Source organism: Sus scrofa, chromosome 16 (assembly GCF_054392235.1).
Source record: "Sus scrofa isolate SSC_HxYL_T2T_F1_AM1 chromosome 16, Sscrofa_HxYL_maternal_Yorkshire_Landrace_v2.0, whole genome shotgun sequence".
Lineage (NCBI taxonomy): Eukaryota > Metazoa > Chordata > Mammalia > Artiodactyla > Suidae > Sus > Sus scrofa.
Window position 1 is genome coordinate 49,542,965 of NC_139398.1, and position 24,908 is coordinate 49,567,872.

Below are 24,908 nucleotides of genomic sequence, written 5' to 3' on the forward strand. Positions count from 1 at the left end.
TAATTGACAGAATACTAAACCAACAATAGTGGAAAAATATAAATTGTTTAAAAAATTTAAAAACAGGTGTTATTAAAAAGTTCAATTTGCTTTAGATTTTTTCTTTTAAATGTGTAACTGGGTCACCATGCTGTACAATAGAAAACTGACAGAACACTGTAAGCCAGCTATATTGGAAAAAAATAAAAATTATTATATAAAAAAATTAAATAAATTTTAATTGGGGAGTTCACACTGTGGCGCAGCAGAAATGAATCTGACTAGTAGCCAGCCATGAGGTTGCTGGTTCAATCCCTGGCCTCGATTAGTGGGTTAAGGATCCGGCATTGCTGTGGCTGTGGCATAGGCTGGCAGCTGTAGCTCCGATTTGACCCCTAGCCTGGGAACCTCCATGTGCCACAGGTGCATAAAAATAATAAAATAATAATTGTTTATCTGAGAAAGTGCTTCCATCTTTCTTATTTACACACACACTTAAAATAAAAAAAAAACCACTAACAATAGCAACTCCAAAGAGAAATATATACCTATAAACTGAAAAAGACAAGCTTAGAGCCTACATGAAAAGTAATTACCTTCAACTGAGAGGCATAGAAGGAGGCTTAAGTACCCCCCTTTTAAGTAGACTGATATTGTAAAAAAAAAAAAAAAGCCAATTCTTTGCACATAAATTCATTAACTCAAGGCAATCCTAATGAAATACCAGGAGGTTTGGTACAAAATGGAATGAAATTGAGTGTCTCAATTTCATTCCATAGACCCAAATCTATATGGGAATTTAGTTTATGATAAAAGTAGTATTTCATATTAGTAACACAAAGGTTGGCTCAATAAGTATTGTGGTGATATCTAGTTAATTACCACTCATAGCTCTGGCACATACATTGCCATACAAAATAGTCATTTTAACTTAGACTATTCCCTCTTGGGAAATTGTGTGTGTGTGTTTTTGCCATTTCTTGGGCCGCTCCCGTGGCATATGGAGGTTCCCAGGCTAGGGGTCGAATCGGAGCTGTAGCCGCCGGCCTATGCCAGAGCCACAGCAACACGGTGTCTGATTTGCGTCTGCAACCTACACCACAGCTTATGGCAATGCCGGATCCTTAACCCACTGAGCAAGGCCAGGGATCGAACCCGCAACCTCATGGTTCCTGGTCGGATTAGTTAACCACTGAGCTACAGTGAAACTCCGCTCTTAGGAAATTTTGAGACCCAGGGCTCCCAGACAGGAAGTGTTCATGAATCAGGTTCCAGATTTCAGGGTTCCCAGATTTGTTTGTGTCCACAGTTCTTACACCTTGTCCCAAAGCACATTATATGACTACTGAGAAGACGCAGAAGAATCCATCACTGAGTTCTTTAAAACCAAATGGTAACCAAGTGCCAGGAGCCTTCCTAGTGGTAACCCTGACTCTTGCATCAGAAAAGCTATGGGAAAGTCCAAACAACCTCCATACCTTCTATCTGCAATGCCAGTAAACTGCTTCAGCACCCTCAGGCTTTCTCTCCTGTCAATAGACCGTCAGCTCTATCTCAGTCTTCCTCCTCCTCCAGTTCTCTGAAAATTTGACTTTACCCACTCTTTCCTTTGGAGCTCTGTTTCCTGTCTTCTTAGAGGCACATTTCAAAGATTCTTCTTCTCTTTCTCTGACCGCTTTTCTTTCTACTTCCTAGCTTTCACTTCCTTCCTTACCTGAGGGTAAGTATCCCCTCAAGGCTTTTTTCTTGGGCTTGTTGTTTCCTTAGCCATCTTAATCTATTCGAACACATCATTTATCACTTGTATTGAATGGCTCTCAACTTTAAATGTCAGGCCCCAGTCTATCTTCTGCAGTGTTGCATTTCCAGGTACCCCAAATATTTCTCCACCTGGGCATCCTGTTGGTGTCTCAGGATCAATTTTCTGCACCTGAAACTTCTGACATCTGTTTTGCTATTCATTGAGACCATAATGCTTTGTCACTCAGGGTGCACTCTGAATCTAACTCTAACTTCCATCCATCCCAATCTTGGGCCTGATCTTGCATATTAATTTTTCTAAATATCCTTTGAATTTGATCCTACCTGAAAAACCATGTGATCATTATGGCTCAGCTGCTGCTTCTTATATTTTGCTTCTTCCTTCATAACAGCCCTCTAACTGATCTTAGATTTCTTCCCATCTTAATCCAACCTATCCCACTTCTACTATAAGTTTCTTCCAAGAGAACATGATTCCAAAAATCATGGAAGACCCCTGCCCAAAAGCCACGACTCACCATTGCCTCCTTAATTGATTAAAAATTCTTTAGCCTGATTTTCAGACTTAAGACATCATGGAGCTACCATATTTTTACAGGCTCATCTTTCACTATTCTAAAGCCAAATTGAACCATTGACTCACTGTTTTTGGAACAAAGCCTAAACTTTCCAACCTTTGTGTTTTTTGTATTGATGGTACCCTCTGTTTTGCATATCTTTTTTACAACCTCCCACTCCACCCCCCTCAGATATTTAGATCTGTCAAAACCCAACAAAGCTTATCCATAAACTAACCCTTACTTTTTTCAAGTTTTCATCCACAGTCATTGGTTTATTCATTCATTCAGCATTTATTGAGCACCTAGTCTTTGACAGTTGCTCTGCAAACATTGTAGTTAGTACCTGTGCTAGCATTTACTATCCCAGTTAATGGATCCACCTGCACCTAGTTATCTGATGTTGGAGGCTGAGCTGTAATTTTGATTTCTCTCTCTTTACCCATTACATCTCACTGATCACCAAGTCCAATAATTTTGACTTCTGAATGCCTCTCAAATCCATTCCTCCCTTTTGTCCCTACTGCCACTGTCTAAATCTAGACTGTCCTTAGCTCTTTAGGAACTTTACCCTTAGCACTTTAGGAACTTTTTACTTATTTGCTATTGGCATCAGAGCCAAGTAACATGTCTCTAATCTTAAAATACTTTAAAAATGTCTTATTACTTAAAATGGAGATTCTGGAGCCCATCTGAATCACCATGGAGCTTTGATAGTATGAAGAAGCCCAGCTTTCACTCTGTACATCCTAAACCAAGTCTGTAGTGATAAATACGGCATATTTGTATTTGATAGCTCCACAAGTAATCCTGATGCCCAATTCGGGTTAAGACCATTGATTTAGAATGAAATCCATACTCTCTACAGTGGTGGACAGTGTAGCCTCCTCCTCATGTTTATTTCATTATCATATCTTACCACTCTCCTCCTTGGGTCTTAGGTTTCAGACAGAGCTTTACTCAGTTGATAAACATTCCATCTGTTCAATAGCTTCCTTCAGTTCTCTTCCTCTGGGCCTTTGCATATGCTCTGCTTTCTACAAGAAACCACATCCCTCCCACCCGCACACAGATCAAGCTAATTTCCTCTCATCCCTCAGATCTCATCATTTTTTCTAACAAGTTTTTTCTAATGTCAGATTTGTTTACTGACTCCTATGGTAGGCTCTTGAAGCACTACCACTGGTATATTTTAAAATATAGTGTAAATTCCTATTTACTTTTCTGATTTCCTGCTAGATTCCAAGTTCCTTGAAGCCAAGAGCTATGCTTGTTTTCGTCACCTTTACATCCCAAGGCCTCTCTCAGTGCCTGGCACTGAGTGGCTCCTCAAGAAATATTTATTGAAAGAGTGAATGAAACCTGCCTGGAAAGTGAGCATCTAGTGAAGTTACCTGAGTTGATGGGCATGTTTTTTTTGAGGGATACAGGGAAGTCAGGTGGCTATAACAATCACATTAGATGTGCAATCACTTTGGAAGGCTTACAGTGTTCTTCAGCTATATCCATGTGGTGAAACTGTGTAACTAGTCTAATTTGCCAGAACCCCATTGCTTCAACCTGCAATTTGTTAAGAGGACAACTGTGTGGAGTTTAAAATCAAGAGCAACAAATTAGTAGCTCCATAATTTTGAGAAAATGGAAGTTACCTGTTTTTTGAAAACAGAGTGTTCTCTGCTTTGAATCCTCCTATAGGCTTTGATTTAAGAAATAAATAAGTTCCTGTCATGGCTCAGTGGAAACAAATCTGACTAGCATACATGAAGATGCAGTTTCGATCCCTGGCCTCTCTCACTGGGTTAAGGATCTGGCATTGCTGTGAGCTGTGGTGTAGGTCACAGATGAGGCTTGGATCCTGTGTTGCTATCGTTGTGGTATAGGCCAGCGGATATAGTTTGAATTTAACCCCTAGCCTGGAAACCTCCATATGCCTCGGGTGTGGCCCTAAAAAGACAAAAGAAGAATGAAAGAGATGAATGATTTATTAGACAAGTCCCAGGTAGATTTAAAAGTTCTAGAAACACAAGATCATCACTGAAAATTTCACTGCTTTTGAAACATTTCTCAGAGGAATTGTGGCCAAGAGAGCTTCATGGATCTCAGTTGGAGGTTGACCCCAGGAAGAATTGCTGTCCATGTTCTTCCTAAACATCTAGCACAAATACTCAAATGTCTGTATCTACTGCAGTATAAAATTGTCCCCACTCCTGACTCTAAATGCCTTTCTGTTCTAAGTATGGCATGGCCACAGGCCGCTATATTTCCTGTAGGAGCTTGTCATTGGCTTTTCTCCTCCCACCTTATTTATTTACATTCTGCTTTTTATGACACAATGAGAAACTATAAATATAAGCTTTTTTTTAAGGCAGGAAATCTGGTGAGCAGATTGATATTTTTTAAAAACCACCAGACTGAGGATAAAAGTCTGACACCATCATCCCACCAGTTTTAATTAATTCAGCTCCATGACATTCAGGGGACCATTGCAGATGTGCTAGGACTGGAATGAAATTTCACCATCAAATATTCTCTTCCTCTGCAATGTTCTTTCTTTTCTTTCCTCCAAAAATATGTAATAGTCTTAAATTAAGGTGACCTCATATTAAATCTGAAAGAATTTTAGCTTGGTAATAACAACAAAGATAATGATGAGCAATTGCTGAGTCTTTGTTCAGAGCTTTCTAATCTTGTTCAAGGGTCCTCTCAAGTATAAGGTCGGTTGTCACAGCACGGAGGGGGCAGGGGTGGGCTTAGAGCACAAAGTCTGACCCCTGAGTTTCACCACCATCCCACACTGCACACCCAAGAGTTTCTCCTCTCCCTAGATTTTAATGTCCACACTTCTTATTGCTGTTCTGACTCAGCCATAACACAGTTTTCTTAGTCACATCACCCAAGTTAAGCTCAAGTTTCTATTTAGAAGATAGATGGCTCTTAATCGACATCTCCTTCCAAACAAACAAACAAACAAAACCCCACCAAAAACTAAAACAAGAACAAAAAATATCCTGTTCCTTCCATTGTCTTTTTTGTCTCCATTTTTCCATTTAATCAGTCAAAAAATGTTGGGATTAATCTTAACTTCTCACTTTCTCAGACCTCATATCCAGTCCTTTAAGCAAAGTTATATCTTAGCTCTAATTTCAAAATACAGACTCTTCTTTTATTCGAGATAGTTAGGCTTTATGAAGTCATCAAGAATGTTAAATTAGTACAGAATCATTGCCCCATAGAGGAGGTATGGGGTTAGATTCCCGAGGGCTTCTGATCATAACATTTTTGCCATCCAATCAATACATACCTTATGTTAAGGTGCACTTCTGCTTTAAGACACTTTACTCAGCATATTTTATAGATTCCTAACATTGAACTTATGGCTAACAGCAGTTTAACTTATGTCCGCATGAAGCTTATCCAACACAAGTATTTCCTCCATAAGGCACATCACAGCCTTCTTGCACTTTGGAACACGAGGCAGCATTTCAGCTTTGTGAAGAGTACAGCTCTAAACATATTGTGAAAGGGCACTTATTTACAGGGTAACAGCTGAAACAAGAAGGCAGAGTATAGCCCTGTTCAACTCAGCTTGGGAGTAGGTTTTTCAGGCCAGATTTTTCACCACTTTGCTCAAGTCTACAAAAGTGACAGTGGTATTTATTTTGAGATTACAGATAACTTGAGCAAATTCACAAATATGGAATCCATGAATAATGAGAACCAATTGCATATTCAAAATCCCACCACTATTTCCACTGTGTATTAATTTGCTAGGACTGCTGCAACAAAGTACCACAGACTGGATGCTTAAATAACAGAAATTTGTTGTCTCACAGTTCTGGGGCCAGTCTCAGATCAAAGTGTCAGTGGGGTTGGCCACTTCTGGGGGATGTGAAAGAGAATTTGTGCCACGTCTCTCTCCTTTCTGTAGCCCCAGGCATGCCTTAAGCCCGTAGACAGCATTATCCGTGTTTCTCTCCCTTTTGTATGTGTTTTTCTTGGTCTTGGTGTCCACATTTCTCCTTCTTATAAGGACACTGTCCTGTTGGATCAGGGCCCACCCTAATGACCTCATTTTAATCTGATCACCTGCAAAACCTTATTTTCAAAGAGACGCATTCACAGGTGCTAAGGAGTAGAACTTTGACATTTTTGAGGAGGGGTTGCAACTCAAGCCATTACATGCTGCTACCACCCTAGCCATGTCACCATCATCTCTTATGTGGTTTACTACAATAGCCCAACTGGTCTCCTTGCTTCAAGCACTGTGACAGCCCTCAGAATCTTCCCAACACAGCAGATGGAGTGAGCTTTTCAAACTGTAAATCAGATCATGTCACTCCTCTGTTCCAAATATTCATAGCATCCCACCTCTCCTGGATTAAAGCCAAAACCCTTACAAGAGCCTGCAAGACTGCTCATCTTACCCGCTGTCTCTCTAGCCTCACCTTCTACTCTTCCTCTCTGGTTGCCTGGTCTAGTCACACCAGTCTCTGCCATTCCTAGAGCATACCAGACATGCTTCTACCTCAGGGCATTTTCTGCTGCTATTCATGCATTCTGAAAGTCTCTTCCCAGATATCCTTATTGTTCTTCCTTCACCTCCTTCCCTTCACTGTAATGTTACCTTCTCAGCAAAACCTGCTCCCTGAACTTGTGTTATATTGCAGTCCTCTTCAGCACTCCCTAGCTCCTTTCTCGACTTTGTGTTGCTTCCATAGTATTTAGCACCCTCTAATATATTTTCTAATTTACTTATTTATCATGTCTGTCTCCTGAAAGAATGTAAGCTTCATGGAATAGCAAATCTCTGTCCCATTTATGCAGTATTGTATCTGTGTGCCTAGAATAGTCCTTGGTATGTAGTAGATATTCAATAGATATTTGTTGAATAAATGAATGTAGGGTTGAACAGGTCTAGACCTTGTTCATTTTGTGTCCTCACAGTCTAGCACAGTCCTAGGCACATACCAATTATTGTGTTCTACAAAAAATTGGTGACTAGGGGCCATTATGATGAAAAGAAAAATCAGTTTTCTCAATCCAAATATCATAAATATGTACTGCCTATTTTATAGAATTTTGTCAATATAATAAGATTTTCCAACTTTTCAGTAAGATGGAAATTATATGTAAATGGAGGTGGTAAAGAGAAATCAAAACGTGTTTCATCTTCCATGTTGGGAAAAGTGACTGAGTTACCTGGTTAGTTCCTGTAACACGTTCCAGCCCTAAAATGGTCTTTTAAAATTCTATTTTAGGAGTTCCCATCGTGACTCAATGGCAATGAACCCAACTAGTATACATGACAACACATGTTCAGTCTCTGGCCCTATTCAATCAGTTAAGGGTCTGGTGTTGCCATGAGCTGAGGTATAGGTCACAGACATTGCTCGGATCCCACATTGCTGTGGCTGTGGTGTAGGCTGGCAGCTACCACTCTGATTCGACCCCTAGCCTGGAAACTTCCATATGCAGTAAGTGCAGCCTTAAAAAGACAAAAAAAGAAAGATTCTATTTTATTTTATTTTGGTCTTTTTAATTGAAGTCTAGTTGATTTACAATGTCAAGTTAGTTTCAGGTGTACAGCAAAGTGATTCATTTATATATACATATAAACCTATATAAATATATAAATTACTTTTCAGATTCTTTCCTCCTTTATGGGTTATTACAAAATATTGAATATAGTTCCCTGTTCTATACAATACATCCTTGTTGTTTATTTTATATATAGTAGTATGCATATTTAATCTAAACCTTCTAACCCCCACCCGCCCTTTCCCTTTGGTACCCATAAGTTTGTTTTCCATGTCATCTTTTTATTTAATTTTTGAAGGGAAGAATATATTTGAAGAATGGGTTCATATAATAAATGTATAGCATATATTTGGGGGTACCTAAAAAGAGCCAGAAATGTCATCTAACCCCGTGAGAAACATTCGCTCATTTCTGTGGCCTCAAAGTTCAATCAGCCAACTTTCTGCCTTTGGATTTTTTTCTTTTTATTTATTTATTTATTTTTTTTTTATTTTTATTTTTTGTCTTTTTGCCATTTCTTGGGCCGCTTCCACAGCATATGGAGGTTCCCAGGCTAGGGGTCGAATTGGAGCTGTAGCTGCCAGCCTACGCCAGAGCCACAGCAACGCAGGATCCGAGCCGCGTCTGCAACCTACACCACAGCTCACGGCAATGCCAGATCTTTAACCTACTGAGCAAGGGCAGGGATCGAACCAGCAACATCATGATTCCTAGTCGGGTTTGTTAACCACTGCGCCACGATGGGAATTCCTTTCTTTTTAATTTCTTTGTTTTTTCCACTTAGTCTTTCATTTTCTGGACTTGGTTCTGGCCTTAAATAAGCTGTGTGGAGAATGTAGACACATTAAAAAATGTGAATCCTTGAATTAAAGATGTCCTAAACATTTAAGTTTATTCTCAACATCTGCCCAGACCAAAGAGGACAAATCTGGGCTTATAGTCTGGTGACAGAGAATCTCTCTGTTGTTGTTTTTGTTGTTGTTTGTTTGTGATCCTGGAAATAACAAAAGGCTTGAAGACTGAAGCATGGAGCATATATTAGCAGTTAGTGATCTAATTATGTACAGAGAAGGAGCTAAGAGAATGTCTGTCCTGTCTTTGTGTTTTGTCTCCTAATTTCACCTGTACCTGGAGTGGTAAAGATTATTCCATAAATATTGACATTAAATTGAAGGCTAGAAGCTAAATTCTGCAGCCTTACCTCGGGCAGGATACACAGGGAATATAAAGATTAAATAAAAGGTTTGGTCTCTTGGATAAAAGATATTACATAAATATGATTGCTATTTGTTCTGCTTCACTTGCACTCTGAAAATAGACTCCTTGGCAGCTCATGTGAAGTTTTTGTGTCACAATATTTATTGCAAATGCCATTATTTTCTAATAGGATTTCCTTGGTTTCTATCTATTTTATCATACCTTCTTTCCTTTGGAATTAATTGCCTGTCTTTGAGGGGTAGATTTGTCTTAAAGGACACTAATTGTACCTGTCTCACAACTCCTCAGAGAGGAGATGGTGATAAGAGTTCATTTTCTAGTTCTAGATGTTCATCTTAGTTTCTGGGTAATATTGTTAATTGAAAAAGAAAATCTGTGGGCTTGTTGATGATCCTATTTAGAAAACCATTTTAGTTTTAAAAATGAATAGTTATTCTCGTGGCTTACTTAAGCTTTACCAGTATTTTCAGGTCTGTGATGAATGTGCTCTCCATCAAGTCTGCTTTCCAACCTCAGTGAATATGTTTAGTACTTTATGATACATACTGTTGGTGTTCATTTTCTAATTTTCCAATCAGCCAATAGTGTGCACTCAGCCACTGCACTGTGAAATGAGTAGTAAGGCCAGATCTTCTGAGTGGATACAACCCCAGTTTAATCTTACCTGTTTCTAAATGTATGACATTCTTTGCCCAATGTGTGGGGCTCCTTACCCTAGCTGAAGGGTTATGGAGCCCCATTTATTCATAAACGGTGGAGGTGTGGGCTGGTCATTGATGCCTGCAATTCAGTTCATTGAGATAATTATCCTCATTATCAGTTGTAAATGAACCCCCTTATGCACCCAATCCTTAAAAACTAATAGACATTAAAAGAAACTATTCTAAAGAGAAAATTAGAGCACATTCATCATCAGAGGATTATGTTTTGTCACCAGAGAAGATAGATCATGGTCTGATTCCCTTCAATTTAGACGGAGCCCGTATTAAGCATGGTCATGTACCTTTCCCTTTCTGTACCAACAATTTCCAAAGCAAGAGCAAGAATCACTGTGTAAGAAAAAGAACTTAGAAGCAGCCCAACCATGTCACAGTCCCCATGCCCTCAATCTCATGTTCTTTACTTACAGAATAACCTTTAGAAAAGTTCTCATTTAAAATCTATTGTATCCTGTGACCCAAGTAATGTGTATATATCAAATGAAATTTTTTTTTAAAGTTTTCCTTCCCATAGCATACTGAAAGCAACAGCTAGTAGATGGCAGATGAGGGAAAAGATGTCACAAGGCCTGAGTGGTTTCCTAAGTGGTTTCCAAATTTGTTTGTTGTCTTTTTAGGGCCATGTCCATGGGATATGGAGGTTCCCAGGATTGGGGTCAAATCGGAGCTATAGCCACAGCAATGCCAGATCCAAGCCACATCTGTGACCTGCACCACAGCTCACAACAACGCAGGATCCTTAACCCACTGAGCGAGGCCAGGTATCGAACCTGCGTCCTCATGTATGCTAGTCAGATTTGTTTTCACTGAGCCATGACGGGAACTCCTCCAAAATTTTTTTGAACCAAATTACTCATATCCATTAAAACTTCTTGACTAGTAATCCCAATATATGTCTATCCAGAGTTAGCCAAGTTTAAGGGCACAATTTTCCACTAAATTATCATTTTGGCATCTTCAGGGCTACTCTTACTTCTGACCATCTGGCTAGAAATTTGGGGTCTCCTATGACTACTTTTGATGTGATAAGTCACTAGAATGACTTACAAAAATCAGGAAAGTGTTACACTTACAATAAAAGGGTACAAATCAGAACTAGCTAAAGAGAGAGATGCATAGAGCTAGAGCTGAGAGGGTTCCAAATGCAAACTTCTGTTGTCCTTAGAGACACATCACCCTCCAGGCACATTGATATGAGGTTATATGCAGGGCATTGCCAACCACAGAAATTCACCCAGGCTCTAGTATGCAGAGCTTTTATTGGAGTTTCATTATATTGGCATGATTGGTTGAATCATTGCCCATACAGTTGAACTCAATTTCCATCCACTTCTTTTCCTCAGAGGATGACCTGATATTATGTGACTTAAAGTGCCAACCATCTAATCACAGAGTTGGCCTTTTTAGCAAGGCCACTCCCTCATCCTGAGTCATCTCACTAGCATTAACCATGAGGTTTGCTCTAAGGGGCCCAACATACATAACAAAGATACTCCAGTAACTTGGGAAATACAAGGGCTTAGAGTTTGCCTTCCAGGAACTGGGGACAGAAGCTAGCCAAATTCTTTTATTGCACAATACCTATTTATGTGTTCATAAATAATAAGAACATACCATTGTGCCAGTCTATAATGCACATTACAAAACAGACAACAAACTGGATGCTAAAAAAGATTGGATTAAGTATAGAGCTTCTAACATTGTCTTCTAACACCCTTGTGAAAGACTACTTTATAGAAAACTATCCTAAACAAGCCCATCAAGGAGCCCTGTAAGGCTGACAAATGGAGTGCACACCAGCCTCAGCAACACCATTTGGACTTCTCTGGCCCTCCCACTATTCGTATTTGTATTTCATGTTCCCCTTATCATACCTTCCTACTCTCACCCTCATTGACTCCCCAAGTTTTGTTATTCATATCAGTTTCCTCGCCACTGAAGTGAAACATGGTGATAAAGCCAGTATGACAGGGTCATTTTGATAGTCTTCATCAAAATGCCCATGTCAAAGTGTCAAAACATTCTTCTTTTTTTATGAGCAAATAGTAGAACAACAAATATTTTTGCCTCCTCTACTATCCTTAACCCCACTTTTAATCAAATCCCTTCCTCCAAATTCATGCATTCTCTGACTCCTAATGGACTTGATCTTAAACATGATATTTTCATTAGATTTGCTACCTGGTATTCAAAGAATTAAGTATAGTAACAACTGCCTGTAACCCCACTGACCCAGCACTTCCTAATTTCATATCAAATATTTAAGCAATTTTGAAAAATTGGATGCTCTGCTACAACTGAAATTATTCCCTTATCATTCTTTTTTGATAAACTCTGAGCTTTAAATATTAATATGGTAATTTATGTAAATCTAATCCTTCATAGTTTATATTCTGGAGATGAGTATTTTCTGAGTTGCTAGAGTTTTTATATCCTATGACCTTATGATACAAAATGAAAAGTAGCACAGATGACTTAATTTGTATAGCTGGATAAAACAGCTTCTTTTAGGAGAAATTTCCTTAAGCTGTGAGAGGAAAAGTTGCCTTAAAAAAAAAATCCATCAATTTAAAACCAACAGAGATAAGAATCTGGGCAGGAATGAGAAAGGCAGAAAGAAGGGAACGGAATTATTGATTAAAGCTACATTTTGAAAAGGGCAAGAGGCAACAAGCTGAGAATTCTGAGGCTGGTGAGGGGAGCTATGAAGCCTTTACAGACCATTAATTGAAGTCCTTTGCCTCAAAGTTAGACAAATCCAACGAACCAAAGACTGTAGAACCTTGGAAACTTGACAGTATTCGACCTTTCTCACCTTTCCTTGACTATCTTTAAATGAGAAAGAATTCACCATTTACAAGGTGATTGTGTGTATTAGAGGAGAAAATCTAATTCACCTGGCACGTTGTAGACACTAAAAGACTTTATCTCACCCTTAGATCTGTATCAGACAGTAAGTCTCAATCCAGATTCCACATTAGAATCCATTTGAACACAATTTGAAGTCCTACAGTTGTCCCTCAGTATCCAAGGGCAATTGGTGCCAGAACCTCCTTGGATACCAAAACTCATGGGTGCTCAAGTCCTTTATGTAAAATGGTATTATATTTGCATATGACCTATGCACATCCTTCCGTGTGCATTTTTTTTAATTTCTTTATCACTTATATTTTTATTACTATTATTTTTAATAGTTATTTCCCCAATAAAATTTTTTTCTACTGTACAGCATGGTGACTCAGTTACACATACATGTACACATTCTATTTTTCGCACATTATCATGCTCCATCATAAGTGACTAGACATAGTTCCCAGTGCTACACAGCAAGATCTCATTGCTAATCCATTCCAAAGGCAATAGTTTGCATCCATTAATCCCAAATTCCAAATCCATCCCACTCCCTCCCCCTCCCCCTTGGCAACCACAAGGCTATTCTCCAAGTCTGTGATTTTCTTTTCTGTGGAAAGGTTCCTTTGTGCCATATATTAGATTCCAGATATAAGTGATATCATATGGTATTTGTCTTTCTCTTTCTGACTTACTTCACTCAGGATGAGAGTCTCTAGTTCCATCCATGTTGCTGCAAATGGCATTATGTCATTCTTTTTTATGGCTGAGTAGTAGTCCATTGTGTATATATTACTACATCTTCCTAACCCAATCGTCTGTTGATGGACATTTGGGTTGTTTCCATGTCTTGGCTGTTGTGAATAAGTCTGCAGTGAACATGCAGGTGCATGTGTCTTTTTTAAGGAAAATTTTGTCCAGATATATGCCCAAGAGTGGGACTGCTGGGTCATATGGTAGTTCTATGTATAGATTTCTAAGGTATCTCCATACTGATCTCCATAGTGGTTGTACCAGCTTACATTCCCACCAACAGTGCAGGAGGGTTCCCTTTTTCCCACACCCCCTCTAGCATTTGTTATTTGTGGACTTATTAATGATGGCCATTCTGACTGGCATGAGGTGGTATCTCATAGTAGTTTTGATTTGCATTTCTCTAATAATCAGGGATGTTGAGCATTTTTTTCATGTGCTTGTTGTCCATCTGTATATTTTCCTTGGAGAAATGTCTATTCAGGTCTTTGGCCCATTTTTTTTCAATTGAGTTGTTGGCTTTTTTACTGTTGAGTTATATAAGTTGCTTGTATATTCTAAAGATTAAGCCCTTGTCAGTTGCATCATTTGAAACTATTTTCTCCCATTCTCTAAGTTGTCTTTTTGCTTTCTTTTGGGTTTCCTTTGCTGTTCAAAAGCTTTTCAGTTTGACTAGGTCCAATTGGTTTATTTTTGCTCTTATATCTGTTGCTTTAGGAGACTGACCTGAGAAAATATTCATAAGGTTGATATCAGAGAATGTTTTGCCAATGTTCTCTTCCAGGACTTTGATGGTGTCTTGTCTTATATTTAAGTCTGCAAGCCATTTTGTGTTTATTTTCATGCATGGTGTGAGGGTGTGTTCTAGTTTCATTGATTTGCATGTAGCTGTCCAGACTTCCCAGCAATGCTTGCTGAATAGACTTTCTTTTTCCCATTTTATGCTCTTGCCTCCTTTGTCAAAGATTAATTGACCACAGGTGTCTGAGTTCATTTCTGGGTTCTCTATTCTGTTCCATTGGTCTAAATGTCTGTTTTGGTACCAGTACCACACTGTCTTGATGACTGTGGCTTTTTAATATTGCCAGAAGTCTGAGAGAGTTATGCCTTCTGCTTGGTTTTTGTTCTTCAGAATTACTTTGGCAATTCTGAGTCTTTTGTGGTTCCACATAAATTTTTGGATTCTTTGTTCTAGTTCTGCAAAAAATGTCATGGGTAATTTGATAGGGATTGCATTGAATCTGTAGATTGCTTTGGGTAGTATGGCCATTTTTAGGATATTAATTTTTCCAACCCAGGAGCATGGAATATCTTTCCATTTCTTTACATCTTCTTTAATTTCCTTGATTAATGTTTTATAGTTCTTGGCATATAAGTCCTTTACCTCCTTGTTCAGGTATATTCCTAGGTATCTGATCTTTTGAGGGGCAATTTCAAAAAGTATTGTATTTCTGTATTCCTTTTCTAATATTTCATTGTTAGTAAACAGAAGTGCGACTGATTTCTGAATGTTAATCTTATATTCTGCTACTTTGCTGAATTTGTTGATCAGTTCAGATAGTTTTTAGGTTGAGTCCTTAGGGTTTTCTATATATAGTATCATGTCATCTGCACACAGTAACAGTTTTACCTTTTCTCTTCCTATTTGGATGCCTTTAATTTCTTTTATTTGTCTGATTGCTGTGGCTAGGACTTCCAATACTAAGTTGAATAACAGTGGCGAGGGTGGGCATCCTGTTCTGTTCCAGATTTTAGTGGGAAGGCTTTCAACTTTTCTCCATTGAGTATTATATTTGCTGTGGGTTTGTCATAAATGGCTTTAATTATGTTAAGGAATGTTCCCTCTATACCCACTATTGTAAGAGTTTTTATTATGAAGTGATGTTAGACTTTGTCAAATACTTTTTCTGGATCTATTGAGATGATCATGTGGTTTTTGACTTTTCTTTTGTTAATGTGGTGTTGACTGATTTGTGTATGTTGAACCATCCTTATGCACCTGGGATGACTCCCATCTGGTCGTAGTGTATGATCTTTTTCATATGTTGTTGGATTCAGATGGATAAAATTTTGTTGAGAATTTTTGCATCTATATTCATCAAAGATATTGGCCTATAGTTTTCTTTTTTGGTGGCATCTTTGGTTTTGGAATGAGGGTGATGGTGGCGTCATAGAATGTCTTTAGGAGTGTTCCTTCTTCAACCTTTTGAAAAAGTTTAAGGAGGATGGGTATAAGTTCCTCTTTGTATGTTTGGTAGAATTCACCTGTGAAGCCATCTGGTCCTGGACTTTTATTTGTAGGGAGTGTTTTTGTTACATATTCAATTTCATTTCTAGTGATTGGTCTGTTCAGTTGACCTATTTCTTCTTGATTCAGTTTTGGCAGGCTGTAAGTCTCTAGAAAGTTGTCCATTTCTTCTAGGTTATCAAATGTGTTGGCATACAGTTGTTCATAGTATTCTCTCACTTTTTTTTTTTTTTTTTTTTGTAGTTCTGTAGTATCTATTTTGACTTCTCTCTTTTCATTTCTTATTTTATTTGGGTTTTTTCTCTCCTCTTCCTGGTAAGTCTAGCCAGAGGTTTGTCAATTTTGTTTACCTTTTCAAAGAACCAGCTCTTGGTTTTATTGATTTCTTCTATTGTTTTTGGAATCTCTATTTAATTGACTTCCTCTCTGATCTTTATGATTTCTTTCCTTCTGCTGACTTTAGGTTTTGTTTGTTCTTTTTCTAATTCATTTAGGTGTTGGGTTAAGTTTTCAATTTGAGATTTTTCTTCTTTTTTGAAGAAGGCCTGTATTGCTATGAATTTTCTTCTGAGCACTGCTTTTGTGCCATCCCATAGATTTTGAGTGGATATGTCTTCGTTATCATTTGTCTTGAGGTATTTTTTAATTTCCTTCTTGATTTCCTTATTGACCATTGGTTTCTTAGTAGCATGTTGTTTAGTCTCCATGTAGTCAGTTTTTTCTCATTTCTTTTCCTGTGGTTGATTTCTAGTTTCATGCCATTGTGGTCAGAGAAGATGCTTGAAATAATTTCTATATTCTTAAATTTGTTGAGGTTAGCTTGTGCCCTAGTATGTGATCAATTCTTGAGAATGTTCCATGTGCACTTGAGAAGAATGTATATTCCGATTTTTTTGGAGGTAATGTCCTGAAAATGTTGATTAAGTCTAACTTTTCTATTGTGACATTTAGGATCTCTGTTGCCTTATCAATTTTCTGGCTAGAGGATCTGTCCATTGTTGTGAGTGGGGTGTTAAAGTCTCCTACTGTGATTGTATTACCATTGATTTCTCCTTTTATGTCTGTTAGTACTTGCTGTAGGTATCTTTAAATCACCTCTAGATTACTTACAATAACAATACAATGTAAATGCTGTGGAAATACTATTTACCATGTGGAAAATACAATTTTTGTTTTTTGAAACTTTCTGGAAATTCTTCTTTTCAATATTCTCAATCTGTGGTTGGCTAAACATGAGGATATGGAACTGATTATATGGAGGGCCCACTGTGTTGTCCTCTGTATTAATCAGTCAGAATCTCTTCAATTGTGACCCCAGCATCAAAATATTTTTAAAGTTTCCCCAATATAAAGTGAAGCTATATGGAAAAAAGAGCGGTTTTCCCCAAGGAAATTTTAAATTACATGTTATTAGAACTGGACTCATGTATTAATAATAATATTCTGGATAAATACATAAATATATCATATATACAAGCTTATTAACTTACTGTATATTTGGATTTTGCAGTAATTTTTTTTAATGTGCCTACTGCTACAACTAATCTATTAAAACTGACAACTCTATCTTATGTATTTCTACTTAGAACTAAATTTTTTTTAATTGAAATTAGTTGCTTTACAATACTATGTTAATATCTGCTGTATAGCCAAGTGATTCAGTTATACATATATTTACACTTGTTAATATATTCTTTTCTATTATGGTTAATCATAGGACATTGAATATAGTTCTCTGTGCTGTACAGTAGGACCTTGTTGTATATCCCCTCCATGTGTAAAAGCTTATATCTGGTAACCCCAACCTCACACTCCATCCCTTCCCCAGCCCCCTCACTCTTGGCAACCACAAATCTGTTCTTCTTGTCTGTGAGTCTATTTCTGTTTCATATATAGGTTCAATTGTGTAATATTTTGGATTCTACATATAAATGATATCATATATTTGTCTTTTTCTGACTTACTTTACTTAGTATGATAATCTCTAATTCTATCTATGTTGCTACAAATGGCATCATTATACTCTTTTATGGCTAAGTTGTATTTCATTGTGCATATATCAACCATGTCTTCTTTATTGAATCATCTATCATTGGACATTTAGGTTGTTTTCACATAGTGGCTATTGTGGATATTGCTGCTATGAATACAGGCATGCATGTATATTTTTGAAATACGGTTTTGTCTGTATATATGCCCAGGGGTGGAATTGCTAGATCATATGGTAACTCTATCCTCAGTTTTCTGAGGATCGTCCATACTGTTCTCTATGATAGCTGCACCAATTTACATTCCCACCAACAGTGTAGGAGGATTCCCTTTTCTCCACACCCTCTCCAACGTTTGTTATTTGTAGATTTTTTAATGATGGCCGTTCTGATTGGTATAAGACATTACCTCATTTAGTTTTGTTTGTTTGTTTGTTTGTTTGCTTTTTAGGTCCACCCCTATAGCATATGGAGGTTCCCGGGCTTGGAGTCTAATTGGAGCTACAGCTGCCAGCCTACACCACAGCCACAGCAACTGCAGGATCCGAGCCATGTCTGTGACTCACACCACAGCACACAGCAACACCAGATCCTTAATGCACTGAGCAAGGCCAGCTATCGAACCCGCAACCTCATGGTTCCTGGTCGGAATCATTTCCACTGCGCCATGACGGGAACTCCAACCTCATTGTAGTTTTGATTTGCATTTTTCTGATAATTAGCCTTGTTGAGCATTTTTTCATGTGCCTATTTGCCATTTGTATTTCCTCTTTGGAGAAATGTCTAGTTAGGTCTTTTGCCCATTTTTCTATTGGGTTGTTTGGTTTTTTTGTTGTTGCGTTGTATGAGCTATTTGTATATTTTGGAAATTACTCCCTTATTGGTTGCATCATTTGCAAATTTCGTCTCCCATTCTGTATGTTGTCTTTTTCTTTTGTTTATGTTTCCTTTGCTGTGCATGGAACTGAGGTGTTTTTTTTTTTGTTTGTTTTTGTTTTTTTTGTCTGTCTTTTGTCTTTCTCAGGGCTGCACCCATGGCATATGAAGGTTCCCAGTAGGGGTCCAATCGGAGCTACAGCTGCCAGCCTACGCCAGAGCCACAGCATTGCCAGATCTGAGCCACGTCTGTGACCTGCACCACAGCTCATGGCAGCGGCAGGTCCCCAACCCACTGAGCAAGGCCAGGGATTGAACCCAAAATCTCATGGTTCCTAGTTGGATTCATTTCCATTGTGCCACGACGGGAACTCCAAAACTGAATCTTAATGCTACATTGTTTACCAGTGTTTTCAGAAATTTCACATAGAGACAACATGGAATCTAGGCACAGACCAGGAATTCAAACCAAAATGTTTGGACCAGCAGGATTCAGATCACAAATCCTGAGTCAGTCAGCAAGGATAAAAACTGCAGCCAGGCCAGCTGCTTTCTGATTCACGTGCTCCTTTTAGATGTCTTTCCAGTGTGTGAAACATTAGCTTGAATCCCTGGGTGGAATCAAGTGGTTTCCCCTGGAAGTGGAGAGATTCAGTGACGAGAAGTAAGAGGTTCCTATCAAAGATTTATCATCGGTGCTGCCTCTGCCAAGTTATGATGAGTACACAATAGGAGGGTCTTTTTGTTCCTTGCTAAAGCTAGGAAAACGTGAATAACAAACAAAAAAGCAACCTCTCATTCTAGGCACTTGCCATCCTCCTTGTAACTAGTTTTTTGGGGAATCAGCACAAGGAGCCAGCTTCCTTCTGTTTCATTCTCAGGCAGCTCACTGCCTGCCCCTTCTCAGCACCCATGCAAAAACTCCAAGATCTATGAGACTTAAGGGAAACAAAGACATCACAAAGGGGAGAGAAGATGGGTCATATGATGAATATTTAAACTGGGCACTAGGAAGCAGCTAACTTTCTGAGAGGCAGTCACTGCACAGATATGCACACACACGTAGCCATCTTTGTGAGATTTCCAGAGAATGGCACGTTGTAGCTTGAGCTTTACATTAAGGACTTTGATTTATGACTTCTCATTAGCAGCCCCTACACACCAGTGTGATTCAGTACTATCTTGCATAATAATGAACTCATACATAAAGTACATGTTTGACAGCTAGAATGAAAAGCAATATTCCTTTCCTGCTACTTCTGTAGCTGAGGAAGGGATGCACACAATTTCCCCAAAATCAAAAATCTCATGTAGATCTTCCTGACATAAAAAAGGTATTTCACAAAGTTAGTTTGCAAACCAGATGTGTTTTCCAGATTCTGAGAAGATTCTAAAACTCTAAGACTCTGCAAATATAAGGATATTTATTATTTTAATAATTATTGTTGATATGTATTTCATTGATTCCTATGTCTAGATAAGAAAATGGCTTGCTTAGTTAAGCTTGATACTTAATTTGTCCATCAGGACACACATACAAAAGCTAGCAAGAGGACAATGGAAGCTAAAACTGAAGAATGGACTTTAACATTCTTAGTTTTTCTGAAAGAAGCTTCAAGTCCTCTCATTTTCCTCAGAAATTAATACTATGTATGAAAAGATACAGCTCTTGTTGATCCAGCACCACCAATGAAAGCCTCTACATATTTTTCTAACATTATTTATGACCAAATCTGTTTTTAATGAGATTTTTAGGTAATAATATACTTGTATTATGATGGCATTTGAAGGATCCTTACTAGAACTTTTCATAGGGTTGTTAGAGGTAGCAATCAATGTATAAACTGTCTAGTTAAATTTAAATTCCAGATAAATAATGCAGAATTTTTAATACAAGCATTCCCATGCTATATTTGAGACATACTTGCACTAAGAAATTTTTTTATCATTTATCCAAAATTTACACCTAACTGGACATCCTCCATTTTTACCCAGTAACTCTGTTCTTAAGGACTTATAGACAACTTGAGTATGGTAGAAAAAAATTTAAGATACTCACATTCTAACATTTCTGTCTTAAACTTCCTTTTCACTGCTTCTTGCCATCTGCCTCTCCCATTTTTCTGGAGGTCACAGCTGGTAACCAAAAGGATGTTATTATTTAGTCAAAATATTTATCATGTCTGAGCTTCCAAAGGCTGAGGTGGGAAATGTTCACAAAGAAAACAGCACAATGTGTATTCATTGCTAACCATTCCACAGCACCCAACCAACCCTATTTCCATGTTATTTTGTGTATATACATATTTGTGTCATCTTGTCGTTTAAATATTCTTTTTGTTCATCAATAGAATTATAAAATTCTTTGGCTTGGTAACAGCATAAAGTAAAATTATAAATCTAACACTATTCAGCACCAAGTCATTTATCTTATAAATACTCAGCAAATATATATCTTGGGTCACAGCAAGTATTACAATGAAGACCTTAAAAAAAAGTTCTGGGGCTTGTATGGCTCCAAATGAGATTTGTTATTGCCTATGTCCAATACTCCTCCTTATTAAATAAACCCTTTCATTCTTTCAGACATTTAAATAATACACTTATAATCATCTTTGAACAACAATAAAAAAGAGCTTTTACTGTTACTACATGGCTGTAGCAATAACTGCCTTATGAATGACAGGAAGAATAGCAATAACAGAACATAAATTAAGAAGGTGGAGAACTTTCCCCCTACCTTTCCTATCCCAACCCCCATTCTTATTAATATAGTGGAGATTAGCAAGTTAAATTTAACAGGCACATAAGCTATTCCACAATATTCAGAAAGAATTTCATGGGGAAATGATCTGTCCATCCAGATAGAATTCTGGGAAGACATTAAGAACAAGAAAGATAATTGACCCTTTTAAGCATTAAAATCTACACAAATTTTGTCATTGTTTATCCTTGGCATTATAATTACCTGCTTTTACGTCTTTCTTTCCCTTAGGCTGATTACTCCCGTGAGCTGATAAGAACCTTGCCTCAATTTTATATTGAAATTATCTACCGTAGTGCCTGGTTCAGAGTGTGTACAGTACTTATTTCAAAAAGTCTGCGAACCATTGCTCTAAAGTAGGATGTAATTGCAGTGAGAGTTAAAAAACAAAACAAAACAAAATTCAACATTCTGACTTGGGAAAGAATGATACTTCTGTATGTTGGCTTGGTTGTAGCACAACCTTGCATTTCTCAAAGATCTAAAAGTCATGCGTGTGTGTTTCAGAGATTAAATATACATAGATAAAGAAATATATGTGTACATAGTGTATGTGTAAATGTAGATATCCATTTATAAAGAATTTAAAAGAAGGTGTAGGAAATCTTTATGAGGTAGAGAGGGCTAACTTTTAATCAAATTTATGCACCTTCTTCTAGAGCCCTACTTACTGGGAAGAAGTTATAGTCAGGGACTACATTTCCCAGCTTCTTTTCTACCCAGGTGAGCCATTCGACTAGTTCTTGCCAACAGAATGCCAGGCAAAGTAATGGATGCTGCTACCAGACCATGGTGTTGAAGATGTGAATTTGCTTTCTTCATCCATATTATCCTCTTTTAATGGGTTCATTGTAGAATCTCGGAGACCATAGTAAGAAGATAGCAGAGCCAGAATATGGAAGGAGCCTGGGTTTTTAGAAATCACTCCTAGAAAGCGAGCTTCCCTTAACCCCATCAATCAGGAACATTTATTTTATGCATTATATACACAAAGAATGAACCTCTATCATGTTTGTTCTATAGGCATATTTGCTCCAGAAAATAGCCTCACTACTAACTAATATAATTTATTAGTAGGATTTTACTTAACACCTATTCAGGTGCTTTTTCTTCTATTCTGTCCTCTTCAGAAGCAGTTGCTGAGACTGTTATAATTTTAATAGTCTGCCCTTTCCCATCTTTACTTTATGGTGTACAGAAAGTCCCTGTATTGAGGAATTAGGATTCTTAAAGAATTCTAAGTAATTTGTTCTGTGTGAAATTTCTTTTCACTTTATATTTACCTAGCACTCATTATGTGTGACATGAATCCTGTCAAATCTTGGGAATAAAAAGATAATTAGCTGATGAATTATCTAAAGAAAAAATATATAAATTGCACTGAGCAATTATTTGTAATAGATCTGGAAACTCAGAAATATGTATTAGAAAACGTTGAAAATATTAGGTTATAAAGGCTTTGAAAAAACAAGAAGAAAAGAAATCAGGTCTCTGACTCTCAAAAGCAATTAACTGGGTATCAGATTTCACTTTGGGTTCTTTTAGTATATATGGAAATTATTTTCACAGTCAACAGAGTCTTCATAAGCAGACTGCAAAACTTTCATTTTTTGCCTTATGTAGCTCATTATAAAACCAAGATTAAAAACTAGGATATATTTGAAAAGGATGCTTTGCTTATAAAAATAAAAACTGGTGCCATTGTAGATAGATCCTGATCATTAACCTGTTTGCAGGTCTACTAAAAGGTCAGGATCATAGTTGAGACCGGAAGCCAAAGGTATAATTGAGGTGTTTCTATTTTGTTTACCACCATTTCTCCAGATACCAGAGCAGTGCTTGCAGACACAAGGTAGGCACTCAGTAAACAATTTTTAAATGATTAAAGCGGTGTCAAACATGAGTCACAGGCGGCATAACTGCTCACCAAAAGAGTAATTATAGATCTAAGTCATGGAGGCCAAGAGCAGGCTAAGAAGCAAAATACAAATAGATTAAGGCAAGACATTTAGACAAAAGCCATGACTGGATGAATGTGAGGGGAAGAGGGAGAGAGGCCCTCTGACATTAGGTATAGTATGTGAATGAAAAACTTATTTGACTGGTCTGCTCTTGATTTTGTGAAATATTTTATTATTCCTCAGAATGCTAAATTAAACTTGCTGTTTCCATATTTTTAAATAGAACTATGAGTTAATGATTTCAGTGTAGGTCGAAGGTATAAATATTGATTTTCTTTCATTTGAAGCCTCTATGTTTTCAGCCATACCTCAAAACAAAAGAGCGTAGTTAAGCACAATAAGGCATGAAAGTAAATAATGGAAATGTGCTTTCAGACTCAGTATGATTACTTTGATTTCTGACTTAGGGAAATGTTCAATGTATTTAGAACTCTAGACTTTTCTTAAATTGGTAATAAAATTAATTCAGAGATTGAAAGCACCCCACTTTTCTTTAACTCAACCTATATGGCTTGTAAGCAAAATCCAAGACAACTACATACTGAAGTCACTTACTGAGCTGACTTAATAACTTTAAATTTCCCGAACTCTGTAAATATTCAGCAACAAATCTGTCAACTAAGGAATATCCCTACCAGAAGAAATAACAGCCCAGATCACAAAATACTACTGCTGCAACTTAACTGTAGAACTGTAGTTCAGCTCTGAGAAGAGACCAAAATACCAGCCCTAAATGAGCTCTAAGCAGTTTAAGAACTCAGCTAACAGTGAAAACTCCCAACAAGACTGTGTCTCAAAGGAATAGCCTTAAAAAGAAGGTCTAGAATTGGCTTTGGGTAGTATAGGACAAGAATCATCACACAGAAAACTTATTGAATCAACTGCAGAAAAAGATTTTGGCAAAGGAAAAGGCGTATATCCTGTGTTGAACATCTGCATATATTCATCTTCAATTCTTCATCTTTAAGGTTTTCTGAGGTACCGGCAGTGATTCCAATCAATGAGAATTCTCACTAGTTGTCTTTGTCACTTAATTTCAAATGGGAACTGATCTCTGATGTACTTTCTCCAGCTATTCAATGAAGTATTACATCGATAATAAGAAAGAGATATTATAGCTTTGGGGGAAAGTATAGAACACTGAAATTCCTTGACTCTACTTTGCTCAATTTTATTACTTTTCAACCACCTAAAATGTAGATTTATTCATCAGTTTAAAATATAGTATGCTATTTGAATAATGTAATCATATACCAGCTTCCCAAAAGATTACATTATGGAAATTCACTTCCAGTCTGAAAATAGTTGTTGATGACTTAACTACATGTAAGGAATTAGACTCAATGCTTTATGTCAGTTGAGATGAGAAAGCTGTCATTTTAGGATCCCAGGCAGGGTCAGTTTTAACTTGGAATATAAAGAGTAATAATGTATCATTTTTATTAAGATGGCATTTCTATTAGAAAAGTGGTTAATAGGATATTTTGAGCCCATTTAAACTTCCTCCAAGATTCATAAATATTCATTGAATCAATTAGGTATTTGAAGCCTGATGTTTTGCTGCTGCATGAAAATAATTATCTGCTAAGGTGGGTGTCCTGTCTGGAGCCTGCATTTATTTTAAAATGTGTGAAGGAGACAAGTGGGGATTATCAGTTTGATCTTCACTGTGCAGAGGCATCTTTTAACTGAACTA

General features: G+C 37.4%; 1 protein-coding gene across 3 annotated transcripts in view; it reads left to right on the top strand.

Annotated features, from left to right (window-relative positions):
* The window catches only part of RAB3C (RAB3C, member RAS oncogene family), a 317,768-nt gene that overhangs the window by 138,791 nt on the left and 154,069 nt on the right, over positions 1–24,908 (top strand). The window contains exon 4 of one of the 3 annotated variants that reach the window (XR_014831368.1): positions 1,126–5,301. The exons of the other annotated variants lie outside the window; for them this stretch is intronic. The gene's annotated coding sequence lies outside the window, so the exon portion shown is untranslated. Of the gene's footprint in view, positions 1–1,125; positions 5,302–24,908 lie in introns of those variants that run through there. 3 annotated transcript variants of the gene reach the window in all.